This window comes from Felis catus, chromosome C2, assembly GCF_018350175.1.
Source record: "Felis catus isolate Fca126 chromosome C2, F.catus_Fca126_mat1.0, whole genome shotgun sequence".
Taxonomy (NCBI): Eukaryota; Metazoa; Chordata; class Mammalia; order Carnivora; family Felidae; genus Felis; species Felis catus.
In genome coordinates, this window is record NC_058376.1 from 119,214,055 (window position 1) to 119,234,213 (window position 20,159).

The 20,159-nt window shown below is 37.9% G+C and overlaps 1 long non-coding RNA gene across 2 annotated transcripts in view; it reads right to left on the minus strand.

The window, feature by feature from the left end:
• Positions 1 to 19,729, minus strand: part of LOC109491464 — a 39,148-nt gene extending 19,419 nt beyond the window's left edge. The window contains exons 1-5 of one of the 2 annotated variants that reach the window (XR_006585434.1): positions 19,506 to 19,729; positions 12,253 to 12,348; positions 10,959 to 11,018; positions 8,071 to 8,208; positions 7,693 to 7,892 (exon numbers count right to left, since the gene is read on the minus strand). This is a non-coding gene — a long non-coding RNA (uncharacterized LOC109491464). The remainder of the gene's footprint in view (positions 1 to 7,692; positions 7,893 to 8,070; positions 8,209 to 10,958; positions 11,019 to 12,252; positions 12,349 to 19,505) is intronic. The other variant, XR_002745422.2, reaches the window with a different exon arrangement.
• Between the last annotated feature and the right edge of the window lie 430 nt (positions 19,730 to 20,159).

Below are 20,159 nucleotides of genomic sequence, written 5' to 3' on the forward strand. Positions count from 1 at the left end.
GTAGCAAAAGGAATTTTGCAGGTGAGATTAAGATTGTGGACCTTAAAATAGGGAGATGATCCGGGCTTATCCAGGTGGGCCCACCTGTATTTCATGAGCCCTTAAAAGCAGAGAACTTCCTCCCTCTACAGTCAGAGAAATGTGACAGTGGGAAAGTCAGAGGTGGAAGCCTGAGAGGAAGCCTGACTCCACATGTCATTGCTGATCTGAAAGAAAGATGAAATAGGCAAGAAAGTCAGGCACCCTTAGGAGCTGAAAGAGGCTCCCAATGACAGTCGGCAAAGAAACAAGAGCACCTCAGCTGTACCAAGGACCTAACTCTGCAAACAACCTGAATGACCTTGGGAGTGGATTCTTCCCCAGGGCCTCCAGAGAGCAGCATGGTCCTCCAACACCTAAAGTCTGATCTGGTGACACCAAGCTGAGAACCAGTTGAGGCATACTGTACCCAGAATTCCAATACATGAGTACTGTGAGAAAATAAATGGGTGTTGCTTAAGCGCCTCTATGATAATTTGTTATGACAGCAGTAGAAAATTCATATAATTAATGAATACAAAAGCTGGTTTTTTGAATGATTAATACAATTGACAAATACCTAGGAAGACCAATCACGATAAAAAAGAAAACACGAAGTGTCAATAGGAAAAACAAAAGAAGGGGCATTACTACAAATTATGTAAACATTAAAATGTTGGTAAGGTAATTTTATATAAATGTTACGGCAAAAATTTTAAAACTTACATTTAAAAAAGTGTCTTGAAATGCACAACTTGGGGCTCCTGGGTGGCTCAGTCAGTTAAGCATCTGACTTCAGCTCAGGTCATGATCTCACGGTCCATGAGTTCGAGCCCTGGTCAGGCTCTGGAGCCTGCTTCAGATTCTGTGTCTCCCTCTCTCTGACCCTCCCCCAGTCATGCTTTGTCTCTGTCTCAGAAGTAAATAAACATAAAAAAAAAATAGAAATGCACAACTTGACAAAACTGATATGAAATATATATGTGTGGGGATTTTTTAATATTATATATAAAATATTAACATATAATAATGTATATCCCTATATTTAACAAAGAAAGTGAATTTGTAGTTACAATTCTTCCAATAAACAAACTCTAAAACCTGCTAGCTTCACTGGTGCATTGTATTAAACATTTGAGAAACAAATAATAACAACCTTACTTGAACTCTTTCAGAAAATAAAAAAGGATGTAACCTTCTCGGACTCATTTTAGAAGACAAGCATCAGGAGCCCCTGGGTGGCTCAGTCGGTTAAGTGTCCGACTTCGGCTCAGGTCATGATCTCACAATCCGTGAGTTCGAGCCCCGCATCGGGCTCTGTGCTGACAGCTCAGAGCCTGGAGCCTGTTTCAGATTCTGTGTCTCCCTCTCTCTCTGCCCCTCCCTGTTCATGCTCTGTCTCTGTCTCAAAAATAAATAAACGTTAAAAAAAATAAAAAAAAGACAAGCATCAACCTAAAACCAAAGGCTGACAAAATTAAATACACGAAAAATTATTTACCTATAATTTTGCACATAGATGAAAGAGTCTTAAGAAAATATTAGCAGAAGAAATCCAGAAATACAGATAAATAATATACATAATAATCAGGTGGGACTTTTCCCAGGAATACAAGAATCAATAAGGGTTTTAAGAAAGGAAAAGCCGTATTATCTTCATAGATTCAGGAAAAGCATTTAAGAAAAAAACATCTATTCATAGTAAAAATCTAAGCAATTAGAAATAGAAGAGAACTTCTTCAAACTGATAAAAAGCATCCTTAACCTACATCTAACATTCATATTTATGTGGTTAATAACAACACTCTCTCCCTAAGATTGGAAACAAGGCAAGGATATCTACTGTCACCACTTCTTTTCAACACTGTACTAACTCTCCAGAAATGACATGACTATGTAAAAAAAATCTCAATAATCAAAGAAAAAGATAACACTAAGTGAATTTAGTATGGTGGTAGTACAAAAAGGTCAATTTGCAAAAACCAATTATATTTTTACACACTAACTTCACACAGAAATGAAAGTAAACAAACAGTACCATTTACAACAGCATTCAAAATCAAAATGCTAGCAATAAATTTAACAAGGGACAGGTAATATCTTCACACCAAGAACTATAAACCATTGCTGAGACAAATTTAAAAATACTTAAATGAATGGAGAGTTCTACCGTGTTCATACCTCAGAGGAATCACTATTATTAAGAGGTCATTTCTCTCCAAACTGACCTGTAGATGTAATGCAATCCAAACAAAATTCCAGTGAGTTTTTAGCTGAAATCTGTAAATTGACTATATGGAAGTCAAAGGATTTAGAATAGCAAAAACAAAACAAAACAAAACACTGAAAAAAAATGAAGTTGGAGTTTTTTTTTTTGTTTTTTGGTTTTTGTGGGTTTTTTTGTTTTGTTTTGTTTTGCTTTTTTTTACTATCAGGTCTCAATACTTGCTATAAAACTACTGAAAGACAGTGCAATGTGGGCATAGGAATAGACTAATAGATCAATGACACAGAAAAGAAGCCAGAGATCAACTCATATATACATATTCAATTGATATTCATAAGGATACCAAGGCAATTCAGAGAAGTAAAGGAAGGTTTTGTTGTTGTTTTTCGTTTTGTTTTGTTTTTTTGTTTTTTTTTAACAAATGGTGGTGGTACTACATATCTGTATGGGGGGAAATTTCCCCCCAGTGTCATACCATATCCCAAAATGATGTCCAGATGATCACTGGCAGGATGAACAACCACAAAACCGATAATATAACATATGCACTTGTTGAAACTATGTTGTACACCTGAAACTAATGTAATATATGTTAAGTATACTGGAAAACAGAATATTTTAATAATCCTGAAGTAGGCAAAGATTTCTTACTGAGGACCAAAAACACTAAAGCAAAGTGAAAAATATATAATTTGAATTTCATCAAATTAAAAACTGCTTATCAAATGATACTCTTAACAAAGATAAAAATGCACAGAGTAGGAGAAAATATTCTCAACACAGTATCCAAGTACTTGCATCCAGAAGGCAATATAGAACACTTACAATTGAAGAATAAAACACAATTTAAACATGGGTAAAAGACTTGAACAGATACTTCAGAAAAATAAGGTATATAATGTTCAGTAAGCACATGAAAAGATGTTGAACATCTTAAATCATTAGGAAAACAGAAATTAAATTCACAATGATAAACCAGTTTGCACACCATCAACACCAAATATTGGCAAAGATGTGAAGCAAGGGGAACTCTAGCACATTCAAGTGGGAGTGCAACATGATTCAACTGATTTGGAAAACTGTCAGTGTCTTATAATGTTAAACATATACCTAATAGCATATAACTCAACAATTCCAAATATTTACAACAAAGGATTTGCAAAAAAATGCTCATGTAGCTTTGTTCATAACAGTAAAAAACAGGAAACAATCCAAAAGACCATCACGGTATATTTATTCAACAGAATGTTACCCAGTAATAAGAATTAACTAATGACATACACAAAACACGCTTGAATCTCACTAATAGATAGTATACAAAATAGACAAAAGAATGATTTCAGGTTTCCATTTATACAACATTCAAGAGCAGGGGAAAAAAATGTATACCTATAGAAATTGTATGTGAATGCCTTTGAAAGCAAAGACTAATTACAAGTTGAGGGAAGAGGAGTGCCTGGGTGCCTCAGCTGGTTAAGCATCTAACTCTTGGTTTTGGCTCAGGTCATGACCTCATGGTTTGTGGGTTCAATCCCCACATCAGGATCAGAGCTACTGACGCAGAGCCTGTTTGGGATTCTCTCTCTCTCTCTCTCTCTCTCTCTCTCTCTCTCTCTCTCTCTCCCTCCCTCCCTTCCTCCCTCCCTTCCTCCCTCCCTCTCTCAAAATAAATACATAAACTTAAAAAAAAAAAAGAAGTTGGGGGAAGGATTTTCTGGTTGAGATGGTGGTTATGTGGGTATAGACATTTGTCGAAACTCATTAAATTATGTATGTAAGATCTGTATATTATAAAAAATTTACCTCAATAAAAATATATTCCTTTTGAAAATCCAAAAAGGAGGAAGGAAGAGTAATCCAGTGAAATGTAGTAGAATTGAGAGACAAATGTTTAAAGTCTATTTGAACATAAAGATCATAAACTTTTAGCTATAACCCAAAAGGAATAATGAATCAAAGAATACAGGTATAAGTTTCACTGTGCTTACTTAGCACATTAACATTTCAGCTGATTCTTCAAATAAAATATAGTAACTTGTTACAATGTTTAAATTCTTGTGACTGACATCCCATGATCTATAAATTCATATATAAATCCACAAATAATGTAGAGTAGTTCCTTGATTTAACTTACTAGTCTGTAAGAGTTTGGAATAAGAGATTAACCCTCAAAACTGGAATGTGAAATTCTATCAATGTTTTATGAATGTTTCTCCTCTAACAAATATATTTCTAAGGTTTAAATCTACTATCGGTATTAGTGTTGGGCATCTATAGAAATCTAGGTGAATGAGAGCACCATGTAGAAATCCATAAAATATAATTTATGTTTTAAGATGATATCATGCGGTCCAGTTTGCAAAGGAGAGGACATTCTGAATCAAGCGTGGGTTGTGAAGAAGGAGCTAAATAGTGTTATTTATTTCAGAGTGGAAGAACTTGAGATTTTCTATTTCCTAATATGGAAAGTTAAAAAAAAAACTTGAGGATGTATGAATTAAGACCTGCCTCTTGATCTATAAAAGAAACCTAGGTGTGGATTTCTCTGGCATATATAAAAGAGCAAAAAATAGCTATACCTGAAATATTACTCATGCAAAAAATACTATTGCAATATAAAGAGGGTTAATATCCTGTATTGAGAAGCCAAAAGTCAAGTACTAATGATGAGAACTAAAGCTGAGTGAACTTTCACGATGGATGGGGATAAGCTTGAAGCATCTGAAGTTTCCATGATTCACTGTGATTAAAGTCTTTATTTTTTTCCTCTAAATTTTTTTCTCTTAATTTCTTTTCTTAATTTTTTTATGTTTTTATTTTATTTTTGAGAGAGAGACAGAGAGCGAGCAGGGGAGGTGCAGAGAGAGAGAGGAAGACACAGAATCCGAAGCAGGCTCCAGGCTCCGAGCTGTCAGCACAGAGCCCGACACGGGGCTCGAACCCGTGGATGGTGAGATCATGGCCCAAGCTGAAGTCAGACACTTAACCGACTGAGCCACCCAGGCACTCCTTCTCTTAATTTCTAACTTTTTATCTTAGTACTAGAGAAACTAACAACTTCTCAATAGATGTATGATGAATGAATACATGAAACAAATGAGAGAATGGATAAGAAAGAGAGAAAGAGGGCTGCCATGGTGTGACTCCGGAAGAATGGCAGTACCCCGGCCACAGATGAACCTTGAATTTGAGAATGGTCAACACTGGAGAGGGTCTTCTCACAGAATCAAACAATAAGTCCTAAAATTGGACACCTAACCCCTGCCCTCAGAGAAAATACTTCAATGGAATGTCCTTTCCAAGTGTTATCAGGCTGAGAATATTTGGGAGAATTTTCACCTGTGTCATCAGATGCTCTAGCATCAGAATCAGAAAATCAGCTTTAGCAGGCTGAAAGATACCCTTTAGAGTTCAATCTCAACAATGCTCCCTATGGAAAGGACACTGACGCTGGGATAATGAAATGGACATGAATAATCACCTGATAAGGAGAGAGAATAGGCGGGCAGGCTCAAGTTCTACTTTAAAGGTATGTCCTTCAGAAGTCTGTCCAATGTACAATATCATTTTTATTGCATGGAATTACATTGGTAGAACCTTGGGGGAGCTACATAAAAAAAATTCTTCCCATAATCCTCCAGAGATAAGGCTTTTCTTTTTCAGCTCAGAAATTCATATTCCGGTAAATTTCAGTTTGGTTATTTGCAGCCTATCAAAGATAATGATTTCATCCTTTGAGTTCTAGGCTCACTTTCTTCTTTAAGTCATGAGGATATTAATTTTCTTTTGGACAGAGCAAGGAAATTGAGGTGATCTTATGGTCCCTCAAAAGTAATAACTACTCTCCAGCAGAGACGCTGGCTTCTGTCTTGTTTGAGCAAATAAGTCGCATAGTCTGGGTTTGATTTTTCTCCTTTGAAAACTAATATCATTAGAATCAAATGGCAGTTTTCAGGGTAGGTGTGTAGATGCTAGCCCTCTGTAGTGCTGAATAACCAACTGCACTGTCAGAATTTTTTTTTAAGATATTGCTATTTATAAGACCTGTATTATAGAGGACAAAGGGGGAGCATTTTTCATCAAAAGCTGGAGAGTCCACACTCTAGTTCCTAATCCACCAGAACTAGGATCTCTTGTGTATATGAGAACATACAACCTCAAACCTCCACCCACGGCCAGCAGTGAGCAGGGTACTCTTCTCTCAGCAGCAGAGGGGAAGGTTGACCTCGTAATCATAAGTCAGCAACTTAGAAAAGGCTATTTAAAAAGGGTCTGCTAAGATACACATGGAAGACGCCACACCATCTATATAGTAAAATATTAAAAAGTAAATTGTTGTTATCAGTAAAGGGGCCACAGTGTGTTTCTAGGGGATAATAATCTTTTTGTTAGTTGAGATTTTCATGTTTTGAATATGTGACATAAAGTTCTTCTTTGGAAACCATTCATCACTTTAGTGATTCTTTAAGCGTAAAGGGTCAGGTTCAAAGAATTCTGGTAAACAGTGCTTCCTACCTTGAAAAGTGTACGTTAGCAAGCTAAAGGTTCTCTGTAAACTGTGTTGAACTCTGTGCTTCCCAAACATGTTTAACCATGCAACCCATAACATGTACTTGCCTAACACGGAAATAGCCTCCTTAGAACCATCTTTGGAAAATGTTTACCTCAAATGATTTCTAAGATCAGATATATATTCTGAAAAGAGGCTAAACCTGAGTAGCCTTTGTTGTGCAGACTTCTGAACCAGTGCAAAAATAACTGAATAGTATTTCAATGGTTCCTTATATTCTTACTATTTCCTCTCTCAAATACGTTTTCATTGATCTCCACAGCTCCACAAAACAAGTTTTGTCTTAAAATTGAGTATTACCATTCCAACTTGACGCCAGGAAACCACAACACTCCAAAGACTTCTGCAAATGATTTCGGTGGAAAATCATCTGACATCAGAACAATAGTGACAATGGCTCAGTCTGCAAGACCTTCTCTGGCTAGAGCCACACCACCCTTCCATGTCCCCAAGATGCTAACTCCTTGAAAACTGCCACCCAAAATCTCCCTCTGCTTCCCACATAGGTGTGTGCAGTTACTGCCCTTGTGTTCCAAATGACTACTGCTTCCCTCATTCCCTCAGTATTTGAAGAACTGCTATACTATGAGAAGAGCACTAGTTAGAATCAGGAACTCCTGAGAGCCAACCCTTACTCTGTAAATCATCAACCTGAGGACCTTCTTAGTTTCTTTTTGTAACTTCATGTACTCTTCTGGAAAAGAGAAATAGGACATTTATGCCTCCCAGGGACAATAGTGTCTTGATAAGGAAGAGAGACATTCAATAGTCTGATTTTCCCTTCACCACCACTCCCGTCATTTTCTTACACCATAATCTGAATTGCAAACAACTGAAAATAAAGATGACCCTGATATTTATGGTAATGAAATCTTACCTTGGAAAATAAGGGCAACTAGCTTAAGAAGAAGAGCCAACATCTCCGAACCACCATTACCCAGAGCACTTTCTGCAAAATGTAATCTTCACTACAGGACAAAAGCAGTATTTTCCAAGACTCTGTAGGGCTTTTGTCACTATAATGGTATAGAGGGCTTTGCAATGGACTCCCATTACTCAGGTAGAGAGGCCTGTGGACTGTACACAGAAAGGAGTCGGTAAGTGAAAAAAGGCCAAAAACCACACCACTTCAGTGAAACCCAGTAGCACTGTGTAGTGCTACGTTGAAAAACAAAGGGTATTCGTTCGTTCATTCATTCATTCATTCATTCATTCATTCATTCATTCATTCATAAAATATATACTGACCACTTACCAGGAGCCAAAGGAGTAAAGGAAATTGTGGTTTGTCCATCTATATCCTCAACTGCTGCCAGTTCAGGAGGCTGTCTTCCTATGTCCCAGAGGGCAGTGGGGTGGCCAACACCAAAGCGAACAGTGGCTCATGGTGGCACTGGAACAGTAGAGGGGCATGTGGACTGGCATGAATGTGAGACCATCTCCCTTCTTACTGGATAAGCCAAGAGGTTAATTATTCTCCCTCAAAGAGGGGCATACAAATTCAAAAGGATTCTTAAAGAATGAGTCTGGGTGATTGATTTTTTTTTTTTTTTTTTTTGTAGAAGAAACTCCAGAAAGTTAAGGCTCACGTACTGTGTATTGTTTAGCAAAACATGGCCACTTTATTATCATTCTTACTGGATGTATATTACACTTAAAATTAACTATTTCCTAGGAAGATTATGTGGCATAGCACTGAATGCTAGGTGTCAGAGAAGTGGAACTATCTGTTTTATTTATGTCAAACTTATTTGTCACAAAAGCCAAATCTGAAATAAAAGATTTTCAGTTCTTTCTTTTGATGTTGGATTGAAAGAAACTTCCCCCAAATTACTGGTGGCTTAGTGTGTAGGCAGTGCAGTCATGAGTGTTTTAGTTAATGTATGGTTTGTTTTGCAAAGACTTTTGAGCATTTAAAAGGAATGTTCATGAATTTCCAAATGCTATGTTTGCTGTAGCAAGAGACTCAGAGTAATCATTACCTCCAGCTGTGATTTCCATCTTCCCCACCGCTGCACCCCTGTGTACTTCTTTTCTATTTGACAGACATTCTGCATTTTTAGCCTCCCTGACGATAATTATGTAGTTGGTGAGCAGCAACCATTAAGCTTAGGTGCATTTAGTTCCTACTTAGCCCCAATTATATGATCATGAAGCACTTCATGAGGTAACACAAAGTCAAGCATTATGACAATGTAAAACTAGGAATTTAAATGAAAATGGAGGGGGAAAAAAGTTATTTTGAATGGGGTAGAAGACAAAACGCATCTTTTTATAGAGGTCTTTTTTTGATAGATGTTACCTTACAACAAATTATTTGAACATAATTTATGAAATTACCGTTCAGCCACATATGTAAGCTATAGCAAAATGTGTATGAGATTTTTGCCTTTGGAATCTTTTTCTTTCTTAAATATTATAACATGTTAACAATATTGTCCCCCAAAAGTTACTACCTAGTAACTGCAGAGTTTATTTTGTTTTTTGGTTTTGGGGGGAAGGCTTTCACAGTGCTTATTATCCCATTTTAAGATCTATGCAACATCTCCTTCATAGAAGTTTAGGAATAAAACATAGTATCATTTATATGTAATTCTATATTAATTTCCTTGTAATATGCAAATAAAGCCAGAAGCTCATATACTAAAACTGTATAGCAATGTCTTCAGCAGGCATATTAGGTGTAACTATGTGTGTGTGTGCGTGTGTGCGTGTGTGTGTGTGTGTGTGTGTGTGTGTGTGTGTGTGTGTGTGTGTGTATTTTAGCTTACGTTCTCGGGAGCCAGACATAGCTAATCCTAGTAATGATTATTTCCTTACTTTTCACTGTTTTTTTTTTTTAATAGAAATATTGTTAAGGAAACTCTTAATAAGAAAAACAACAGGTAGTATTTTTTTTTTACTCCAGCGAATTCCAAATTAACTTAGGGAGTTGTGAGAATTCATATGATATACACAAAGACTCTTCCTCAAAAAAATATTAGACCTAACATTCAAATGTCAAATGATACAGCGGACCTAAATGTATTTCTCATTAGTCCCTAGGTTAAACAATTTGGAATTTGATGGATAAAAAAATACTACCTCTTGTTTTTCTTTTTTTTTCTTAGTTTATTTATTTGAGAAAGAGAGAGCAAGCAGGGAAGGGGCAGAGAAAGGGAGAGACAAAATACCAAGCAGGCTCTGCACTGACAGTGCAGACAGCACAGGGCTCAAACTCACAAACCATGAGGTCATGACCTAAGCTGAGATCAACAGTTGGATGCTTCACCAACTGAGCCACCCAGGTGCCCTGATACCTGTTGTTTTTCTTATTAAGAATTTTCACTGTGGGGTGCCTGGGTGGCTCAGTCAGGTAAGCATCTGACGTTGGCTCAGGTTATGATCTCCCAGTTTGTGGGTTCCAGCTCCGCACTGGGATCTCTGCTGACAGCTCAGAGACTGAAGCTGCTTGGGATTCTGTGTCTCCCTATCTCTGCCCATCCCCACCCCCCCCACCCCCCACTCATGTGTGCTTTCTCTCTGTCTGTCTCTCTCAATGATAAACATTAAAAAAATTTTTTTAAAACAGTTTTCACTGAAATAGTTCAACCAAAAAAAATGCAGTAACAAGCAAGGATATAATCATTACCACTAACAGCTATGTCTAGCTCAGAAGAAGTCTGATTCTATTATGTAGCTCTTTGTTACATAGAATTCAGATGTTAATCAGAGAGAACCAAAAAACCTGTATACATATCTTATTCTCTAGATATTAGGATTACAAAGACACAGCTTTGGAAACAAAAGGATGGAAAATAAAAAAATAATATCTTGGTATCTTGCAGTTTAAAATTGTAAAGAAATTTCATGGGAACAAATGTGCTCTTGAATTGTACATTTCTATTAATTGTATATTTCTATTAAAATATATATTAAGAATATATTTTTTTTGGAGTTTGGGATTAGAAGACAGGTCAGAGCACAAAATGGAGAGAGGCCTTTTGCCTCTCCTGTGCCGCATACCTATTTTATATAGGAAGCACATGAACTTGGCAACCACCATCTTTGCAGATAAATAAAATAAAATAATATATGATTGAGTCAAGATACTGTAATTTATAAGAAATCTGGGGCTTCTGTACCAAAATTCTTATTATTTACCGGGCATCTTTCTGTCCACAACACAGTACAATTTTCTTCTTTTGGGTCCCTTCCCAATGGCTGTAAGAAATTGACCGAATAGAAAACAGTGGGAGAAGCCAAAGTGAGATGAGATCCAAGCAATCATTACTGAACCATTTTCTAATGGGAGCTAACATGTTATCCCTAATAACTTTATCCTTAATTTACATTCATGATCTCTTTATGTCAACCATCTCTACCATCCCTTATTATATTTATATGTATTTACAACTTTTCTAGAACTTAATTATTGTTGACCTGTGCTGCCTTTTAGATATGATGAATTCTAATTTCTTATCAGTCCCATGGTCCTTCTGTTGTAATCTCAAATGTAGGAGTAATTCCTTCATGAGCAATAATAGTCACAATTCAAAGCACTTAAGTTAATCTCGTATCTCCTGTACTTATAATTATGCTTTTTGGGGGATTCACTCTTGGAAACTTAATTGACACCAAAAATTACCAAAACTGATTACCAATATGAATAGAGAGAAAATAGGTTAGAATTTAGAAGTCAAAAACTTTTTTAAGTATATAAAATTGACCATAGAACCAATGAAATCCAGTTCAGGGTGCTTCCCCTTTAAATCTCCCTATAGTAAGTATCACAATTTTTTCTTACTCCAACATACATTCAAATTTAGAGCCATCCATCTTAAAACTTCTATTGCTAACATACATAAGAAAACAGAAAATCTCTGAATGTCAAACTGCAGAATTAGTTTATCTAATGTCCTTCGTATTGCCAAGTGTGAATGTATCACTGAGAGCTTGGTGGTGGACATTACTGGGGAGAGGAAGACCATTACACTGAATAGCCCTCGAAATTGATATCCACACGTCAAATTGCCTCAAGTCTGTAGATGTGGTTTTATTTATTTATTTATTTATTTATTTATTTATTTATTTATTTATTTATTTATTTATAATTTTTTATTTTTTTAGATGTGGTTTTAAAGTATACTTCACGGTCCACTATATGGTCCAAATATATTTCACAACTCCTCAGAAAAACGGTCAGGACTTCACAACTGGCTGAAATGCTAATTTTCTCTAAAATATATGTATGAAGTCCAAGGAGAGCTCCACTCAATAGGTGTGAGTCAGAAGTCTGCGTTTCTCGCTGTGGTCGCTAGGATTGCCTCACCGAGCCTTTCCAAGGGAATGTCACTGAAGAGAAACCATCACCAATGGACTAAAGGACAACCTGATCTCTTCAGGCACACTAGCAGGCAGGAACAAGGAAGCAAGGGGCAAAATCAGGGCCACATACCTCACTCTAGCCTGTCAGTGTTCTCCTCGGGCTTTGATGTCCACATTAAAGCCATATCCTCCATCCTCATTTTACAGATGGGCACATTCAGTTTCACTGTGGGGAAGAGAATCCACCTGTGATCAGCCTTTAATCCTGGGCTAGTATTAAAACCACACCCGACCCCTCCTTGGAAAATATGCATTAGAATCAGGGAGAGACCTGTATTCAGTAACAGACTCAGTTCCACTCAAAGGTCTCTCTAGAGTGGCAGAAAAGTAAAAAAGTGCCATTTTTTGAGGGTTGCCATGATTTTGTCACTCATGAATTTTAATTTTTCTACAACATTTTATTAGAAAAGTTTTAAATTCACCCTGTTTCTGACAGAAAACAAGCAGCTATGTTGTTTAAATACAAACTTACATAAGGTGTCTTTAGTTAAAGCTCAATGTTTAGTAATAAAAATAAAGGGAAGTCCCCTAAAACCATTTACCAGTGGGATATAGATTTTGTTTCCTTCAATTTAAGAATGAAGTTCTTACTTTCAATGAAGTACCACAGACCATGTAGCAATGTCTTGTACTTTAAATCTCTTAACCAGGCTTCTAGAGAAATAATGGATCTGAATGCTGTGTCTTATCAGTGAAATACATTTCATGGTAAATTCAGAAAGCAAGCATTGAGCGGAACAGATGTATGGTCTTTAAGGGCCATTTATTATACCAATCCTATTAGAAATAATAATAATGCAGCTTCTCTCTCTTAATAATATTTTGATCCTTGTCCTTTTGCTACACATAATACCATAAGTTAATACTTTACATGAAAATCCATTTCCAGAACAATCCTATTGGGCTGCTGTACCGTAGTAAACTCTAATCTCTGGAAGAGAGGGAAATTGCCAGAAGGGATAACAAGGTCTACCCTTTAAATATAGGCTGCTATTTTCTTTTGCAGTTAGTAGAGGAAAAGAAGGAATCAAGGGGACACCTTTCAAAATATTTATTAGAGTACCAAATAAAAGACTAAAAATAAGGATAATCCCCCCAAATAGAAGACCAAACCACCCAAGCCAGGGATAGTGACAATAGATGGCATTTTATTCAAATGAATAAATGAATGCTAAACAGAAATACAGCACATAATGAAAGATGACATTACAGCCTTAAAGAACCTTTCAATACAAGGCAATTTATAAAAATATGGGTGTATATATTCATGTGGTGCAGTATTTTTCAATTATTTTTTACAAATAGTTGTATAGCTTCCTTCTACACAAACATTCATAGGGCACAGGTGAATCACGTTAACAGAGGAAAGGGTATTACAAACAATGGTGAGAGCAGTTTGCTACTTCCCTGCCATCTCCCTCACTCCAACTCTTCTACAAAAGGGAAAAGCAGAGACAAAAACATTTCTAGAAAACAGAGCCCAGGGGGTATATCTCATCCTACAGGCCTCCATCCCTCTCAATCATTCATTCGGTAAATACTTACTGAGTATACACTATGCAGACAAGCAGCTAGGGCTGGGGATACAAGGTGAATACAGTTCCTGCCTCCAAGGAAATTATTGTCTAGGGGGAAGAGAAATCTACAGACCATTACAATACAGCACACTAAACTCTCCCCTTGGTCAAAAAGCTGAGAGCACTTGGAATTAGAAAAGGGTCTGCATGCAGGGGGAACAAGGGGGCTGGTGTAAATGCTCTAATTCCATGTATCATTTTAGATCAGGGAATGCAGTAAAATATTCCACAATCACCTGGCTCTCCAGACCCTCTCCCCACTCCTGCATTCTCCCCATCCACACCCCCCATATACTCCTAACATAGGCCCCAAGACAGCTGCCCCAATTTGTTGTGTCCTACAGATAGTTCTCCAAAAATAAGCAGATAAAATCATTCTGGGAAAAATTCAATTGAGTACAGCTCCTAGCCTCCCAAACCAGTAACAGAAGCTAGTAAAGCAGAAGTAAACTAGTAAAGCAAGCTAGTAAAGCAGAAGTTTCATCGGAGACATTAAATAGACATGAGACACCAAAAGCAAGATACAAGACCAACAAATAAATTTTCCAAGGAAATTGGCAAGTATAATATAAATTTAAAATGGTTTTGTACTTAAATCCAAATTAAGAACATGAATGAGCCAAGTGAGAATTTGGGAGGAGGATTTACAGGAAAGATTTGTACCGCAAGAGGGATCCTATAGAAACCATGTACCCCAGAGGTTGAGAGGGAAGACATTCCTCTTCAACTCAAGTCAAAAGGGAGGAGGTTCAAAAGGGCCTCTCTTCACACTGAAGATGACCCAGTAAACTAGTATCTGCCTTCCACCTAAGAGGTTTAGTAAACAAAGAGATGGGCCAGGGAGTTACTTTGATGGTGCAGAATGAGAGTTGCTTCTGTATTGGGATTGGTCTGCCCTCCCAGAATTTATATGGGCAAGAAGTATACAAGTGTTTTCTTTGACCAGGAGTGGTCCTTAACAAAAGAGAGCACAGACCATTAGAACGAGGGGGACAACGGAAAACAAGAGGAAAAAGCAGCACTCACAGCAGGGGAAGTACCATCCTTTGTGCCTGGCAAGGGCGGTGTTGTGGGGGGCATGCTCTGGGAACCAAGAATAGCACCATTCCGAGTCAACTCTAGACAGCCACCAGGCTACCAGGGTGAAATGCCAGTGTGTGACACTACGAATCAAGAAAACCTTTCTTACACAATGTTTTCCTCTTTCCTGAGCATTCAGGGAGAGAAAGAAAATAGAGCAAAAGAGGAAAAGGAGGAATCAATAAAAACCCTGAAATAAGGATGCCAGGGGGAAATGCTCACAAGCTGGGGAAAAGGGCAAAAGAAAGACTGCTTCTCCTTTCAGTATCACACTGGAGCAGTGGTTAACACGCTTCCCCAAGAGGAATCATTATGTCACTTACTATCTCTATTGTTTAGGGCCCAGACTCTAGAAGTGAACATTAACTTAACAGATTTCTTTCCACGAGAAAATATAACCCAAAGGGTACAGTTCTAGGACAACCTGTTACGAATTTAGGAAACTTAGTTCAGTTTTCTTGACCTTAGTGACTATACGTGTTCCAGAAACGCTCTTAAACCATTTCTATCACGCTGCTCATTTCCTCATTAATGAGTTCCATAACTGTTTGTCATGTGCTCACTTCACAATTGCATGAGAGCCATGTTTTAAACTCTTAAAAAATATTTTGCTGGAGAGGGGTGTCTGGGTGGCTCCATTGTTTGTTTGGGCATCTGACTCTTGGTTTTGGCTCAGGTCATGATCTCACAGTTTGTGAGCTTGAGCCCTGTTTCAGGCTCTAAGCTGACAGTGCGGAGCCTGCTTGGGATTCTCTGTCTGTCTGCCTGTCTGTCTCTCTGTCTCAAAATAAGTAATAAATAAACAACAAAAAAAAATACTTTGCTAGAGACACAACCTTTCTCTGTTTCTCATTGCCAACCACAGCCTGCTGCAAAACTCCAGCCAACAAAAGAGAGAAAATTTAACTAGAATTCAGCTCCAAAGTTTTCATTGGTACACATGGCTGGTCCTTCTAATTTCCGAGCTGAAGCCGTATTAACAATGCAAAGTGACTTTAAGAGTTTCAGTAACCTGAGGATGACCATAAATATCACGTACCTGTCAAAATGTCCTTTCCAACGATAGGAATGCTGCCTTCAATATATTTTAAAGTAAAGCAGTAACAGAAAATAAAAATGTCTTTGATAAAAATCCCATGGGTTCTGTTTGTTCTGCTTACCTTAAGCTACACTACACTGTAGTCTTCTAAAACTACAGGATGATAGAGAGGTTCACATGGCCCACTCGGAGCAAATCAGAATATATATTTCTTCATTCTTCATTCTTTTCTCTAACCATGATGTCTCGTTTTTGGTTAAAAAACCGTTTTATACAGAATTTATATACATTTCTTTTAAATACACATGGCATGTTTATTTTTTATCTTTTTTAAGGTTTATTTATTTTTATTTTGAGAGAGCGAGCGAGCACTAGCAGGGGAGGGGCAGAGAGGAGAGACAGAATCCCAAGCACCTGGTGTGGAGCTTGAACTCACAAACCGTGACATCAAGAGTCAGAGGCTTGAAGACTGAGCCACCCAGGCACCCCTTTTTTAATCTTTTTTAATGCTTATTTATTTTTGAGAGAGAGAGAGAGATAAAGCACACGCGAGCAAATGGGGAGGGAGAGGCAGAGAGAGAGAGAGACAGAGGATCTGAAGGAGGGTCTGCGCTGACAGCAGAGAGCCCTGCACGGGGCTTGAACTCACAAACCGTGAGATGATCACCCCAGCTGAAGTCAGGTCACTTCACCAACTGAGCTACCCAGGTGCCCCTGCAGAGAGTATGTTTAAATTCAATAGCACTATAGGTGCTAGAAAATATATTGTACTGAATCAGGTATTCATAAGAATATAAAAAGCAAGCTCCAAAAGTAATAATTTTCATCAGGACGATTTCATTTGAATTCTACTTCATCCAAATGATACCAATAATGTATTTTTCTTAGGCAATTATAAAAGCAGATGGAATCTTATTATAGATTTTTGCATAGCAACAGCAAGATTTACTACAACCAAAGTTGAGATGACCTACAAAACCCGGCACAGCCTGTGGTATACAAGATTTTAACATTGTAATGCCCCAAACACAGACATTTGCATGAAATAAAATGCAGAACTATGAATAAATGAAATTGGTTAAAACACACTTTCATTAAATATAACATGTGATCATACAAAAACATTAATATACTTAATTCAATAAGAGTGGCAATGCATTGGGGCGCCTGGGTGGCTCAGTCGGTTAATCTACGGCCTTCAGCTCAGGTCATGATCTCTCAGTTCGTGAGTTTGAGCCCCACGTCCAGCTCTGTAGCTGACAGCTCAGAGCCTGGAGCTTGCTTCAGATTGTCTCCCCCTCTCTTGGCCCCTGCCATGCTCATGCTCTGTCTCTCAATAATAAATAAACATTAAAAAAAATAAAGAAAAAAGAGTGGCAATGCATAATAACTTCATGTTATACATGGTTTACAGCTCACATAGAGTATGATCCCTGGAATCAAGTGTGAAAGTTGGGGTCTACACAGAGTCAAGGTCTAAAACCACTTCTTACAGGCTGTGGAATTTGGGGAGAAAAGTCACTTATGCTATTTTAGCCCCCATTTCATCATAATGCCTACTGCAAAGTGTTTTGAGCACTAAATATAACAAAAACAATTTATGTGAATTACTCTATATACTTTTAAATCCTGTGTTCGTGTTCATTATTAGAGTTTCCATTTAGTGCATATATTCTCTTCTTGGGGAAGGAGTGCCATTATAATGAAAGGTTCTTCCTGAACCCTAATAGATTATAGGGAGAAGACTTAATCTGCCATCGCTGAAAGCTCCAATACAATTAAGTGAGGCTCTGAACTTGAGAAATGAAGAAGGAAATGGAGAACCATAAATGGAGGCCCCTCTGCTGCTGTTGCTTCTGAACAGCTTCTGCTCATTTCTGCCAGCAGAGTGAGAAAGCAAAGAATACATTACTCTCAGTGCATGCAAGAGAGAGCCAAGTGCAGCAGCTTTTACCCATGACGGGCAATGGTTCCCAGATAGCAGAGCTCCCAGCAAGACTCTTGGGTCTGAAGCCAGGCAGGCACCTCAGAGTTGTGGGCTGCAAAGAAAGCCCTTCTCCCCTCTTTTTTTTTTTTTTTTACAGCCCTGGGTCCACTATGGACCAGCACCAGAGCAGCAGAAATTTAGGAGTTGAAGACACATCATGCCATGACACTGATATGCTGAGGGTGACAGAGTAGCCTCCATCAATATTTAGCTCTCAGTAACTGATAGAGAACAGCTGGATAACATCTTACTTTTCCAAACCGCAGCACAGCATGGACAATAAACAGAGAAAGACATTAAAACTCAGGAAAAGACATTCTGATGAATACAAGGTTTCCTCATATTTTAAGAAAATATCTTATTCTAGGGTGCCTGGGCAGCTCAGTTGGTTAAGTGTCCGACTTTGGCTCAGGCCATGATCTTGCCATTCCTGAGTTCCAGCCCTATGTCGGGCTCTGTGCTAACAGCTCAGAGCCTGGAGCCTGCTTTGGATTCTCTCTCTCTCTCTCTCTCTCTCTCTCTCTCTCTCTCACTCTCTCTCTCTCTCTCTCTCTCTCTCTCTCTCTCACTCTCCCTCTCTCTCTCTCTCTCTCTCTCTCTCTTTCTGCCCCTCCCCCACTCATGCTGACTCGCTGTCTCTCCAAAATAAACTCTAAATTTTTTTTTTTAATAAAAAAAATTTCTTTGGGGCTACAAAGAAAATAAATGGGAAAAAATTTAAGTGATTTTGAGTCAAATTATTCTCTGGAGTAATAACTGATAAAACAACAAAAGCAAACAGACATTTAGAGTATTTATAAGCAGCAAATGGTAACTATGGACTATTAAATAAGGTATCATGTTAAACTAGTTTCTCTTGCAGTTTAGAGAAACAGAATATCTTGAAAGGTAAACACTAAGTAATATAGCAGATGATATGCACATTGCAGATTCATAACAATTGTTTGAAAGCATTCATAAATTTGCAAAACGGTAGATGTTGCCACTTTCTCAACGTGTCATGTTGTCCAAGAAGCCACCTCCATATACAACTAGCTTTTCAGCTTTGGAGAACAGCTACTCCTTATATGATTTGTGTAGTCACTCAACAATTTAAGAAAAAGTGTACACATCGTATCTAGCAGTCTCTATGTTTTGGGTATTAAACAAGGTCATATGAAAGTGATAAATTCCAGCCTGCAGCTGCTGGGCTAATAAAGTTGCCCGTGAGTCAAGTTCCATCTAAATATATGCACATGTATTTCTATTACAATTACATTTGCCCATACGACATCAATTATCTCAAGAGTTAAAGGGCATTTCTTCACACCCCTACAAAAAAAAATTACTCAGAGTAAATTATGCTTTCACCAAATCCCCAAATGTATTCAATATGCTCCAGGATAACATTCAGATTTCATTTAAAAGGACAGCTTCGAGACCCTGCCTTGAATGTTCCCTGCCATCATAACTGAGAAAATAATGGTTTTTACTGTCCAATACTATTCATTAGTGTGGGATTTTTATCTCTCGTGATTTTGGTGATCAATATTGAAAGGAAATGACATTTTTGACCCAACATTTGTTCACAACTGTATCCACAGACCAAAGGAAAATATAATCATTTTTCCTTAATATTTTTTTCAAAATAAGGATACTACCTAGTCATGATGTCTTCTTTCTGTGTGGGTGGATATCATAATTCCGGATTAAAAATAGAGATTCCAGCAAACTATTATTTTCGTTGACCTCAGGAGAGTCCTGAAGGAAGACAACCATAATAAAAGCAGCCGTGGCGGGGCGCCTGGGTGGCTCAGTAGGTTGAACATCCAACTTCAGCTCAGGTCATGATCTCACAGCTCGTGAGTTTGAGCCCCGCATCGGGCTCTGTGCTGACAGCTCAGAGCCTGGAGCCTGCTTCAGATTCTGTGTCTCCCTCTCTCTCTCTGCCCCCCCCCCACTCACATTCTGTCTCCATCTCTCTGAAAAGCAAATAAACAATAATTTTTTTTTAAATAGCCATGGAATGCAGGAATTGTGATGTCACCTTGCAGTCATGTGTCATTAAAGCAACTACAAAATGTAGAGTAGGAAGAGCAATAAGCTGGATCAGAGCACAGCTCTGCCCGTAAGGAACGGCCTGACCCACTCCACTGATGGACCTCGAATCTGAAAAGGTGAAGGAAGGTCATTTCAAAAGTCCTCTTAGTTTGAAAACCTTAATTTGGGTAAAGACAATGTTGACTTACACTACGACTTGCAAAAGTAGCAACAGCCACCCCCTCCAAAAATAACAACTTTTATGATTACTTTGC